This window comes from Oncorhynchus kisutch, linkage group LG3 (genome assembly GCF_002021735.2).
Source record: "Oncorhynchus kisutch isolate 150728-3 linkage group LG3, Okis_V2, whole genome shotgun sequence".
NCBI lineage: Eukaryota > Metazoa > Chordata > Actinopteri > Salmoniformes > Salmonidae > Oncorhynchus > Oncorhynchus kisutch.
The window spans coordinates 1,058,010-1,071,279 of NC_034176.2; the positions used below are offsets into that span (position 1 = coordinate 1,058,010).

At 46.8% G+C, this 13,270-nt stretch overlaps 1 protein-coding gene across 4 annotated transcripts in view; it reads left to right on the forward strand.

The window, feature by feature from the left end:
- LOC109881705 (mitogen-activated protein kinase 1) overlaps positions 1–8,188 on the forward strand; it is a 55,658-nt gene extending 47,470 nt beyond the window's left edge. For 2 of the 4 annotated variants that reach the window (XM_031816477.1, XM_031816486.1), the window contains exon 8: positions 529–8,188. The gene's annotated coding sequence lies outside the window, so the exon portion shown is untranslated. The remainder of the gene's footprint in view (positions 1–528) is intronic. The other 2 variants (XR_004207725.1, XR_004207723.1) reach the window with 2 other exon arrangements.
- Positions 8,189–13,270: the final 5,082 nt, after the last annotated feature.

Here is a 13,270-nt window from a genome sequence, read left to right on the forward strand (position 1 = left end):
AACAGCTCTCTCTCTCGCTCTCTCTCTTTAACAGCTCTCTCTCTCGCTCTCTCTTAACAGCTCTCTCTCTCGCTCTCTCTCTTTAACAGCTCTCTCTCTCGCTCTCTCTCTTTAACAGCTCTCTCTCTTTAACAGCTCTCTCTCTCGCTCTCTCTCTTTAACAGCTCTCTCTCTCGCTCTCTCTTAACAGCTCTCTCTCGCTCTCTCTCTTAACAGCTCTCTCTCGCTCTCTCTCTTAACAGCTCTCTCTCGCTCTCTCTCTTAACAGCTCTCTCTCGCTCTCTCTCTTAACAGCTCTCTCTCGCTCTCTCTCTTTAACAGCTCTCTCTCGCTCTCTCTCTAACAGCTCTCTCTCGCTCTCTCTCTTTAACAGCTCTCTCTCGCTCTCTCTCTTTAACAGCTCTCTCTCGCTCTCTCTCTTTAACAGCTCTCTCTCGCTCTCTCTCTTTAACAGCTCTCTCTCGCTCTCTCTCTTTAACAGCTCTCTCTCGCTCTCTCTCTTTAACAGCTCTCTCTCTCTCTCCACAGATAGACTCTGGACTCTCGTCATTGTGTGCTCTGGTTCCTCCTGTCTTCAGCCTGTATACTCCCCCCCCGCCTTCCTCAGTCAGACCACCATGCTCAGGAACGGGTTTCAGGAATCAATCTGTCCTTTCTCCCTCTATCCCTCTCCTCTCTCCCTACGGGGTGAAGAGGGTCACATCTTGGCTTATTGTTTATTATCCCCCCCCACCCACTCCTCACTGCCTACGGGGGACTATTGGAAAGCACTATATTGGGAATAGGGCTCTGGGCTATAGTAGTGCACTATATAGATAACATGACTCTAGTCTATAGTAGTACACTATATAGGGAATAGGGCCCTGGTCTAAAGTAGTGCACTATATAGGGAATAGCGCTCTGGTCTATAGTAGTACACTATATAGGGAATAGGGCTCTGGTCTAAAGTAGTGCACTATATAGGGAATAGTGCCCTGGTCTATAGTAGTACACTATATAGGGAATAGGGCTCTGGTCTAAAGTAGTGCACTATATAGGGAATAGCGCTCTGGTCTATAGTAGTACACTATATAGGGAATAGGGCTCTGGTCTAAAGTAGTGCACTATATAGGGAATAGTGCCCTGGTCTATAGTAGTACACTATATAGGGAATAGGGCTCTGGTCTAAAGTAGTGCACTATTTAGGGAATAGTGTGCCATATGGGACACCTCCGGCGACTCCTGTTCAAATCATTATTATTGTAATTCCTGCTCAGCGTTGGTAGACGGTCGTCTGTCTGTCTGTTTGAGAAGCTTTACATTGCCAAATAATTTTTGTACAGCTTCTTTTTCTTTTCTAACTATCTGAAGCCGAGCTATGATCAGGGAACTCATAGGTGATATCACTCTACCAAGAAAGACCCCGCATTAATGAGAACAACTTATTTATGCAATGACATAATGCTCTCTGTACCTAGACGGACAGACACAGGACAGGTTGTTGACATAATGCTCTCTGTACCTAGACAGACAGACACAGGACAGGTTGTTGACATAATGCTATCTGTACCTGGACAGACAGACAGACACAGGACAGGTTGTCGACATAATGCTCTCTGTACCTGGACAGACAGACACAGGACAGGTTGTTGACATAATGCTCTCTGTACCTGGACAGACAGACACAGGACAGGTTGTTGACATAATGCTCTCTGTACCTAGACAGACAGACAGACACAGGACAGGTTGTTGACATAATGCTCTCTGTACCTGGACAGACAGACAGACACAGGACAGGTTGTTGACATAATGCTCTCTGTACCTGGACAGACAGACAGACACAGGACAGGTTGTTGACATAATGCTCTCTGTACCTGGACAGACAGACAGACACAGGACAGGTTGTTGACATAATGCTCTCTGTACCTGGACAGACAGACAGACACAGGACAGGTTGTTGACATAATGCTCTCTGTACCTAGACAGACAGACACAGGACAGGTTGTTGACATAATGCTCTCTGTACCTAGACAGACAGACACAGGACAGGTTGTTGACATAATGCTCTCTGTACCTGGACAGACAGACACAGGACAGGTTGTTGACATAATGCTCTCTGTACCTGGACAGACAGACACAGGACAGGTTGTTGACATAATGCTCTCTGTACCTGGACAGACAGACACAGGACAGGTTGTTGACATAATGCTCTCTGTACCTGGACAGACAGACACAGGACAGGTTGTTGACATAATGCTCTCTGTACCTGGACAGACAGACAGACACAGGACAGGTTGTTGGTAGAGAGATGATTCTGAAAGTAACGCATGTGTTGTCGAAGTAACTGTAATAATAGAACCCAATTTGAAAAAGTTATGTGTTGCATTACTCTGTTACTCATCAAAGTAATCTGATTACGTAACGTGTTACTTTTGTAACACTGGTTAGGAATCTCCCTCCCTCCCAGATAGAATACGTAGGTCCTCCACTTCCTCCTCTTGAGGAGGAGCAGACGGACCAGACCAACGGACAGTATCAACCTGGCCTGTGGAGCAGGGTCTTCACTGTTAAATGATGATCGGTGGTTAGGGAGAAATGTCTCCTCCCTCTATGGTGAATCTCTTTCTGGGTCTTTGGCCTTGTGACAGTAAGACTGTATCCTTTTGACTGTTAAACACTCTGTGTACATATTGATAATGTCTGGTTGGCTGGGGCCTGTTTCAGCTCCTCCCCCTAACCCCCTGGGCCCTGTTTCAGTTACGATATGCTGTTGAACGTTGCAGATAGACTACAGCTGGTGTTATTCTGTATACTAGATGCGTTCTACATCATACTGCTCCTTTATGTGCATGACCTCTGCCCCCGGGTACACTGAAATGTGTTTTTGGGGGGAGTTTTCCTTTAACTATCTCTTTGGTATTTGTTTCATTAGTTCATTTTAGTCCCAAAATATTTTGTTTATCAGCTATTAAGTTTTCAAGATAGGTCACTTTGAAAAGACATCCCCGTAGGATGCGAAATGCAGCGTCATACGACGATGTGACCAATCTTAAACTTAATAGCTGACAAGCAAAACATTTTGGGACTACAATGAACTGAAACAAATACCAAAATATATTTTTGGGGGTGGAGTTTAACCAATCAGATCAAGGCACTTAACATGGTGCGTGTGCAGTAATATGCTAAGTATATGCAGATCAGTGGAACCCAATCAGGTGGCAGCACACCTTCACAAATTTAAATATCTCGGAGAGCACACCCCCTTTTTATTTTTACCAAGTTAATAAACTTATAATTTCTTGATCTTAAATAAGATTCCCCATTTAAAGCAACACAAAAAACCATAGGCTATGTATATTAAAAATACTGTTTATAATTATATATATTTTACGTACCTTCATGCGTAAAACAATTTATACTGACTAACCTTCAGAGGCTTGAGTCAGATGACATAATATGTACATTATCGTACCATGTTTCTAAATTCAGTCCACTGGAGCCGTTTCAATAGTTTGGATGTTTCTAGTGTGGTGGTTTATGTATGCAAGTTCCCCTTTAACACAGTATCACCCGTTGGATCTGTGAGAGACTGTAACAGCATTATAAACAAGTCCCGTCTGTTGCTCCCTCCTTCCCCGAACTAGAAGAACAAATAACAAGGATTAATAACGGAGGCATTATCAGTGACACAAGATGTCTGCATCTCTCTAGATCTATACGCTAGCTTCTCTTTGACACCATCGCAGCGGTCATAGTTCACTTCTGGTCAACAGTTCATGTCTTAGTGTCTTCGTACCTATTTGCTTCAGCTTTCCCTGTTTCACATAACATTTATCACCCTTATTTAAGTTCCATACACAACCAATGCAATGGAAGCTGGCTAGTTGTTAGTAGCTTGAGCTCCTTCATCAGTATTTGAGATGCTCAGAGAGAACATTCTCCATGTCTGCTGCCATTTCACTGGCCATAGTATCTAAGTGGCCAAACATCTATACAGATCTCTGCTCCAGTAACTGGCTGTGGTTTCATACCTCTGCTCCAGTAACTGGCTGTGGTTTCATATCTCTGCTCCAGTAACTGGCTGTGGTTTCATACCTCTGCTCCAGTAACTGGCTGTGGTTTCATACCTCTGCTCCAGTAACTGGCTGTGGTTTCACACCTCTGCTCCAGTAACTGGCTGTGGTTTCATACCTCTGCTCCAGTAACTGGCTGTGGTTTCATACCTCTGCTCCAGTAACTGGCTGTGGTTTCATACCTCTGCTCCAGTAACTGGCTGTGGTTTCATACCTCTGCTCCAGTAACTGGCTGTGGTTTCATATCTCTGCTCCAGTAACTGGCTGTGGTTTCATACCTCTGCTCCAGTAACTGGCTGTGGTTTCATACCTCTGCTCCAGTAACTGGCTGTGGTTTCATACCTCTGCTCCAGTAACTGGCTGTGGTTTCATACCTCTGCTCCAGTAACTGGCTGTGGTTTCATACCTCTGCTCCAGTAACTGGCTGTGGTTTCATACCTCTGCTCCAGTAACTGGCTGTGGTTTCATACCTCTGCTCCAGTAACTGGCTGTGGTTTCATGCGACACCTATCAGACTTCATACCAAGTCTAATGCCAAGTCTAGAGCTCCCAGCTCATTGGTTGAGATGCTCAAAGAGAACATTCTCTATGTAGTGCAGGTCCACCCCTTTGATTGCACTTGCTTTTTCTATATAACGTTACAATGCCTTCTATATAATGTTACAATGCTTTCTATATAATGTTACAATGCCATCAACAACGTTACAATGCCTTCTATATAACGTTACAATGCCATAATGGGACATAGTGTCTACTGGCTCAATATCTCCACACAGAGAGCCAGCTAGGTGGATGACATTAAGGTCTGAATAACATTATAATGCCATGGGACCTGCTGCACAGCATTACAGAGCCTTAACCCACCTACAGAAGGCAGCAGCTGTTAGAGCCACTGGCCACAACCCCTCGCTGATCGATCTGTCGATCAATCTATCTATCCAAAAGTATGTGGACACCCTTTCAAATTAGTGGATTCTATTTCAACCACACCCATTGCTGACAGGTGTAAAATAAAATCGAGCACACGGCCATGCAATCTGTCCATAGACAGACATTGGCAGTAGAATGGAGAGCTCAGTGACCTTAAACCTGACACCGTCATAGAATGCCACCTTTCCAACAAGTCGAATTTCTGCCCTGCTAGAGCTGCCCCCAGTCATTGTGAAATGGAAACTTCTAGCAGCGGCAACGGCTTAGCCGCAAAGTGGTAGGCAACACCAGCTCACAGAACAGGACTGCCAAGTGCTGAAACGCATAAAGATCATCTGTCCCCGGTTGCAACACTCATTACCGAGTTCCAAACTGCCTCTGGAAGCAACGTCAGCACAAGAACTGTTCATCGGGAGCTTCATGAAATGGGTTTCCATGGCCGAGCAGCCGCACACAAGCCTAAGATCACCATGTGTAATAACGGCTAGAGGGGTGTAAAGCTCGCCGCCATTGGAACCTGGAGCAGTGGAAATGCATTTTCTTGGGTGATGAATTTCGCTTCACCATCCGGCAGTCCGAATTAATCTGGGGATTAATTCGGATTAATCTGGGGATCCGACGGACGAAAACCTGACTGGCCTGCACAGAGCCCTGACCTCAACTCCATCGAACACCTTTGGGATGAATTGGAAGGCCGACTGTGAGCCAGGACTAATCACCCAACATCAATGCCCGACCTCACTAATACTGTTGTGGCTGAATGGAAGCAAGTCCCGCAGCAATGTTCCAACATCTAGTGGAAAGCCTTCCCAGAAGAGTGGAGGCTGTTATAGCAGCAATGTTCCTACATCTAGTGGAAAGCCTTCCCAGAAGAGTGGAGGCTGTTATAGCAGCAATGTTCCTACATCTAGTGGAAAACCTTCCCAGAAGAGTGGAGGCTGTTATAGCAGCAATGTTCCTACATCTAGTGGAAAGCCTTCCCAGAAGAGTGGAGGCTGTTATAGCAGCAATGTTCCTACATCTAGTGGAAAGCCAGAAGAGTGGAGGCTGTTATAGCAGCAATGTTCCTACATCTAGTGGAAAGCCTTCCCAGAAGAGTGGAGGCTGTTATAGCAGCAATGTTCCTACATCTAGTGGAAAGCCTTCCCAGAAGAGTGGAGGCTGTTATAGCAGCAATGTTCCAACATCTAGTGGAAAGCCTTCCCAGAAGAGTGGAGGCTGTTATAGCAGCAATGTTCCAACATCCAGTGGAAAGCCTTCCCAGAAGAGTGGAGGCTGTTATAGCAGCAAAGCGGGGACCAACTCAATATTAATGCCTACGATTTTGGAATGAGATGTTTGACAAGCAGGTGTCCACATGCTTTTGGACAAGTAATGTATCTATCTCTATTGATCTACCCTATGCTTACCTACCTATCCTCTACCTATCCTCAACCTACCTAGTAAGATGTAAGCTTGTATCGATCTGCTTCAGAGTCTGAGTCGGTCCGTGTTGCAAACCTGTCTGGTTCTTTGTGCCTTTCTTAACGGGCTTGAACTCCAAAATGTTTTGTGCAGCTTTGTTTAGCTGGGGGTCCGTTGTGATTGCAGAATATTCTTTATGTTAAGGGAAGGTTTTTCATAAGTCTCACTGAGTATGTTGTAATTTTTAAGATTAGTTCTGGTTCTGTTGCCGAAGCTTTGTGATTGTGATTCTGTACTGAAAAAGATGAAGGCTGAATTCCATTGTTTGCTTTACTTTAACCTCTGCCCCGTTCTTTACCTTGGTCTGGGTGGGGTGTCTCCACCCCATTCTTTACCTTGGTCTGGGTGGGGTGTCTCCACCCCATTCTTTACCTTGGTCTGGGTGGGGTGTCTCCACCCCATTCTTTACCTTGGTCTGGGTGGGGTGTCTCCACCCCATTCTTTACCTTGGTCTGGGTGGGGTGTCTCCACCCCGTTCTTTACCTTGGTCTGGGTGGGGTTTCTCCACCCCGTTCTTTACCTTGGTCTGGGTGGGGTGTCTCCACCCCATTCTTTACCTTGGTCTGGGTGGGGTGTCTCCACCTTGGTCTGGGTGGGGTGTCTCCACCTTGGTCTGGGTGGGGTGTCTCCACCTTGGTCTGGGTGGGGTGTCTCCACCTTGGTCTGGGTGGGGTGTCTCCACCTTGGTCTGGGTGGGGTGTCTCCACCTTGGTCTGGGTGGGGTGTCTCCACCTTGGTCTGGGTGGGGTGTCTCCACCTTGGTCTGGGTGGGGTGTCTCCACCTTGGTCTGGGTGGGGTGTCTCCACCTTGGTCTGGGTGGGGTGTCTCCACCTTGGTCTGGGTGGGGTGTCTCCACCTTGGTCTGGGTGGGGTGTCTCCACCTTGGTCTGGGTGGGGTGTCTCCACCTTGGTCTGGGTGGGGTGTCTCCACCTTGGTCTGGGTGGGGTGTCTCCACCTTGGTCTGGGTGGGGTGTCTCCACCTTGGTCTGGGTGGGGTGTCTCCACCTTGGTCTGGGTGGGGTGTCTCCACCTTGGTCTGGGTGGGGTGTCTCCACCTTGGTCTTTTTGCCTTTTATTTATTTATTTTTTTAAATATTTTGTGCAAAAAATATTTTTTATTGTAAAATTAATGTTATGTTTCTATCTAATATTAATCTTGAATAAGACTTGTTGCCATGAATTGAAATACTCGTATGTTTTGAGCAGTAGAAAATCTTTGTGAATTATACTTCATTCACGCTAAAAAGAAAAAATATTATTTTCATGTATTTTTGGTTGGCTGTGTTTTTGAGGTTAGCATCAGTAACTCAACCAGGCAGAAGTTTAAACTAACCCTTCAAGGTCTGTTTTTGAGGGTAGTATTGGTAACCAAACCAGGTTATGGTAGGGAGAGGTTTAAACTAACCCTTCAAGGTAACTAAACCAGGTTATGGTAGGGAGAGGTTTAAACCAACCCTTCAAGGTCTGTTTTTGAGGGTAGTATTGGTAACTAAACCAGGTTATGGTAGGGAGAGGTTTAAACCAACCCTTCAAGGTCTGTTTTTGAGGGTAGTATCGGTAACTAAACCAGGCAGGAGTTTAAGCCCTTCAAGGTCTGTGAATATTGCCGTCTGTCATGCCGGAGAACAAACCATTTCTGCTAATGTTGAAGATGACTGCCATTTATTAAAAAACAATATCAATCTTGTTATTTTGCATCTTTGCCATGTAACCTATGAAATAAATACACTGTATCCTATGTGTCTTGGGGGTCTTCTTTGGAAACAAACACAATTCATGCCCCGGCTTCTGGTCCCTGGTCAAAAGGCTGCCGTTTAGGAAGCAACCCCAGAATGAGAGGATTTGTGATTCTCTCCCGATGTGACATGATCAGAGCCTTTTCATTTGAATCAGAGGATAGTAAGGCTACATGGGATGTTCCCAATGCAGTGGTTATGAATGGAGTATGTTATTGAGTTGTATCCCCTTTTGCCCTCAGAACAGCCTCAATTCGTCGGGGTATGGGACTCTACAAGGTCTCTAAAGCGTTCCACAGGGATGCTGGCCCATGTGGACTCCAATGCTTCCCACAGTTGTCAAGTTGGCTGGATGTCCTTTGGGTGGTGGACCATTCTTTATTCACACAGGAAACTGTTAAGAATGAAAAACCTCTACCATAACCCCGTTCAATGACACTTAAATATTTTTTTTGCCCATTCACCCTCTGCATGCCACACATACACAATCCATGTCTCAAGGCTTAACAATCCTTCTTTAACCTGTGTCCTCCCCTTCATCAAATTTATTTAAATCAATCAAATTTATTCATAAAGCCCTTCTTACATCAGCTGATATCTCAAAGTGCTGTACAGAAACCCAGCCTAAAACCCCAAACGGCCGGGCGGCAGGGTGGCCTAGTGGTTAGAGCGTTGGACTAGTAACCGAAACGTTGCAAGTTCGAATCCCCGAGCTGACAAGGTACAAATCTGTCGTTCTGCCCCTGAACAGGCAGTTAACCCACTGTTCCTAGGCCGTCATTGAAAATAAGAATTTGTTCTTAACTGACTTGCCTAGTTAAATAAAAAAATTAAACCGCAAGCAATGCAGGTGTAGAAGCACGGTGGCTAGGAAAAACTCCCAGTTCCTCCCTAGGTTATGAGGGGTGGCCAGTCCTCTTCTGTCTGGGCTGGGTGGAGATTATAACAGAACATGGCCAAGATGTTCAAACGTTCATAGATGACCAGCGGGGTCAAATAATAATAATCACAGTGGTTGTAGAGATTGCAGGTCAGCACCTCAGGAGCAAATGTCAGTTGGCTTTTCATAGCCGATCCTTCAGAGTATCTCTACCGCTCCTGCTGTCTCTAGAGAGTTGAAAACAGCAGGTCTAAGACAGGTAGCACGTCCGATGAACAGGTCAGGATTCCATGGCCCTAGGCAGAACAGTTGAAACTGGAGCAGCAGCACGACCAGGTGGACTGGGGACAGCAAGGAGCCATCGGGCCAGGTAGTCCTGAGGCATGGTCCTCCGAGAGAAAGAGAGAGAGCATACTTAAATTCACACAAGACACCGGTTAAGACCGGAGAAACTCCAGATATAACAGACTGACTCCAGCCCCCCGACACACAAACTACTGCAGCATAAATACTGGATGCTGAGACAGGAGGGGTCAGGAGACACTGTGGCCCCGTCCAACGATACCCCCCGGACAGGGCCAAACAGGCAGGATATAACCCCACCCACTTTGCCAAAGCACAGCCCCCCACACCACTAGAGGAATATCTAATTAATCTACACGGATTGAAGTGGATTTAACAAGTGACATCGATACGGGATCGTAACTTTCACCTGGAATCACCTGGTCAGTGGAAGGAGTGTTCCCAACGTTTCGTTCACTCCGTTTACTACTACTACTACCACAATGTAATGACAATTACATTCACCAAACTGATCCTGTTATTGACATGTCCTCCTCTCAGCAGATTAGACATATGTAGGGCAGATGACCTGGCTGAAGGTCTGTCTCTGTGAGTTGTGAAATCTCATCCTTGAAGCTGTTCTATGATGCCCCCCCCCCCTACTGTAGATAAGGCTGTTCCATGATGTTGCTGTAGATGGTCACTGTTTACACCTGGGCCTGTAGCTCTTTTCAAGGCTCTTGGTTGGCAAGGTAACAGGCAATGTGTACTCTACCAGCTTTCAGAAGAGTGAATGAGGAAAAACAAGACAGGAAAGGAAGAGAAGGGAGAGAAGGGAGGATAGTTGCTCTGACCTGAGTGATTGGGAAGAATAAGACAGGAAAGGAAGAGAAGGGAGAGAAGGGAGGATAGTCGCTCTGACCTGAGTGATTGGGAAGAATAAGACAGGAAAGGAAGAGGAGGGAGAGAAGGGAGGATAGTCGCTCTGACCTGAGTGATTGGGAAGAGTAAGACGGGAAAGGAAGAGGAGGGAGAGAAGGGAGGATAGTCGCTCTGACCTGAGGGGTTGGGAAGAATAAGACAGGAAAGGAAGAGGAGGGAGAGAAGGGAGGATAGTCGCTCTGACCTGAGTGATTGGGAAGAATAAGACAGGAAAGGAAGAGAAGGGAGGATAGTCGCTCTGACCTGAGTGATTGGGAAGAATAAGACAGGAAAGGAAGAGAAGGGAGAGAAGGGAGGATAGTCGCTCTGACCTGAGTGGTTGGGAAGAATAAGACAGGAAAGGAAGAGAAGGGAGGATAGTCGCTCTGACCTGAGTGATTGGGAAGAATAAGACAGGAAAGGAAGAGGAGGGAGAGAAGGGAGGATAGTCGCTCTGACCTGAGTGATTGGGAAGAATAAGACGGGAAAGGAAGAGGAGGGAGAGAAGGGAGGATAGTCGCTCTGACCTGAGGGGTTGGGAAGAATAAGACAGGAAAGGAAGAGGAGGGAGAGAAGGGAGGATAGTCGCTCTGACCTGAGTGATTGGGAAGAATAAGACAGGAAAGGAAGAGAAGGGAGGATAGTCGCTCTGACCTGAGTGATTGGGAAGAATAAGACAGGAAAGGAAGAGAAGGGAGGATAGTCGCTCTGACCTGAGTGATTGGGAAGAATAAGACGGGAAAGGAAGAGGAGGGAGAGAAGGGAGGATAGTCGCTCTGACCTGAGTGATTGGGAAGAATAAGACGGGAAAGGAAGAGGAGGGAGAGAAGGGAGGATAGTCGCTCTGACCTGAGTGGTTGGGAAGAATAAGACAGGAAAGGAAGAGGAGGGAGAGAAGGGAGGATAGTCGCTCTGACCTGAGTGATTGGGAAGAATAAGACAGGAAAGGAAGAGAAGGGAGGATAGTCGCTCTGACCTGAGTGATTGGGAAGAATAAGACAGGAAAGGAAGAGAAGGGAGGATATTCGCTCTGACCTGAGTGATTGGGAAGAATAAGACAGGAAAGGAAGAGGAGGGAGAGAAGGGAGGATAGTCGCTCTGACCTGAGTGGTTGGGAAGAATAAGACAGGAAAGGAAGAGGAGGGAGAGAAGGGAGGATAGTCGCTCTGACCTGAGTGATTGGGAAGAATAAGACAGGAAAGGAAGAGAAGGGAGAGAAGGGAGGATAGTTGCTCTGACCTGAGTGGTTGGGAAGAATAAGACAGGAAAGGAAGAGAAGGGAGAGAAGGGAGGATAGTCGCTCTGATCTGAGTGGTTGGGAAGAATAAGACAGGAAAGGAAGAGGAGGGAGAGAAGGGAGGATAGTCGCTCTGACCTGAGTGATTGGGAAGAATAAGACAGGAAAGGAAGAGAAGGGAGGATAGTCGCTCTGACCTGAGTGATTGGGAAGAATAAGACAGGAAAGGAAGAGAAGGGAGAGAAGGGAGGATAGTCGCTCTGACCTGAGTGGTTGGGAAGAATAAGACAGGAAAGGAAGAGAAGGGAGGATAGTCGCTCTGACCTGAGTGATTGGGAAGAATAAGACAGGAAAGGAAGAGGAGGGAGAGAAGGGAGGATAGTCGCTCTGACCTGAGTGATTGGGAAGAATAAGACGGGAAAGGAAGAGAAGGGAGGATAGTCGCTCTGACCTGAGTGATTGGGAAGAATAAGACAGGAAAGGAAGAGGAGGGAGAGAAGGGAGGATAGTCGCTCTGACCTGAGTGATTGGGAAGAATAAGACGGGAAAGGAAGAGGAGGAAGAGAAGGGAGGATAGTCGCTCTGACCTGAGTGATTGGGAAGAATAAGACGGGAAAGGAAGAGGAGGGAGAGAAGGGAGGATAGTCGCTCTGACCTGAGTGGTTGGGAAGAATAAGACAGGAAAGGAAGAGAAGGGAGGATAGTCGCTCTGACCTGAGTGATTGGGAAGAATAAGACAGGAAAGGAAGAGGAGGGAGAGAAGGGAGGATAGTCGCTCTGACCTGAGTGATTGGGAAGAATAAGACGGGAAAGGAAGAGGAGGAAGAGAAGGGAGGATAGTCGCTCTGACCTGAGTGATTGGGAAGAATAAGACGGGAAAGGAAGAGGAGGGAGAGAAGGGAGGATAGTCGCTCTGACCTGAGTGGTTGGGAAGAATAAGACAGGAAAGGAAGAGGGAGAGAAGGGAGGATAGTCGCTCTGACCTGAGTGATTGGGAAGAATAAGACAGGAAAGGAAGAGAAGGGAGGATAGTCGCTCTGACCTGAGTGATTGGGAAGAATAAGACAGGAAAGGAAGAGAAGGGAGGATAGTCGCTCTGACCTGAGTGATTGGGAAGAATAAGACGGGAAAGGAAGAGGAGGGAGAGAAGGGAGGATAGTCGCTCTGACCTGAGTGATTGGGAAGAATAAGACAGGAAAGGAAGAGGAGGGAGAGAAGGAAGGATAGTCGCTCTGACCTGAGTGGTTGGGAAGAATAAGACAGGAAAGGAAGAGGAGGGAGAGAAGGGAGGATAGTCGCTCTGACCTGAGTGGTTGGGAAGAATAAGACAGGAAAGGAAGAGGAGGGAGAGAAGGGAGGATAGTCGCTCTGACCTGAGTGATTGGGAAGAATAAGACAGGAAAGGAAGAGAAGGGAGGATAGTCGCTCTGACCTGAGTGATTGGGAAGAATAAGACAGGAAAGGAAGAGAAGGGAGGATAGTCGCTCTGACCTGAGTGATTGGGAAGAATAAGACAGGAAAGGAAGAGAAGGGAGGATATTCGCTCTGACCTGAGTGATTGGGAAGAATAAGACAGGAAAGGAAGAGGAGGGAGAGAAGGGAGGATAGTCGCTCTGACCTGAGTGGTTGGGAAGAATAAGACAGGAAAGGAAGAGGAGGGAGAGAAGGGAGGATAGTCGCTCTGACCTGAGTGATTGGGAAGAATAAGACAGGAAAGGAAGAGAAGGGAGAGAAGGGAGGATAGTTGCTCTGACCTGAGTGGTTGG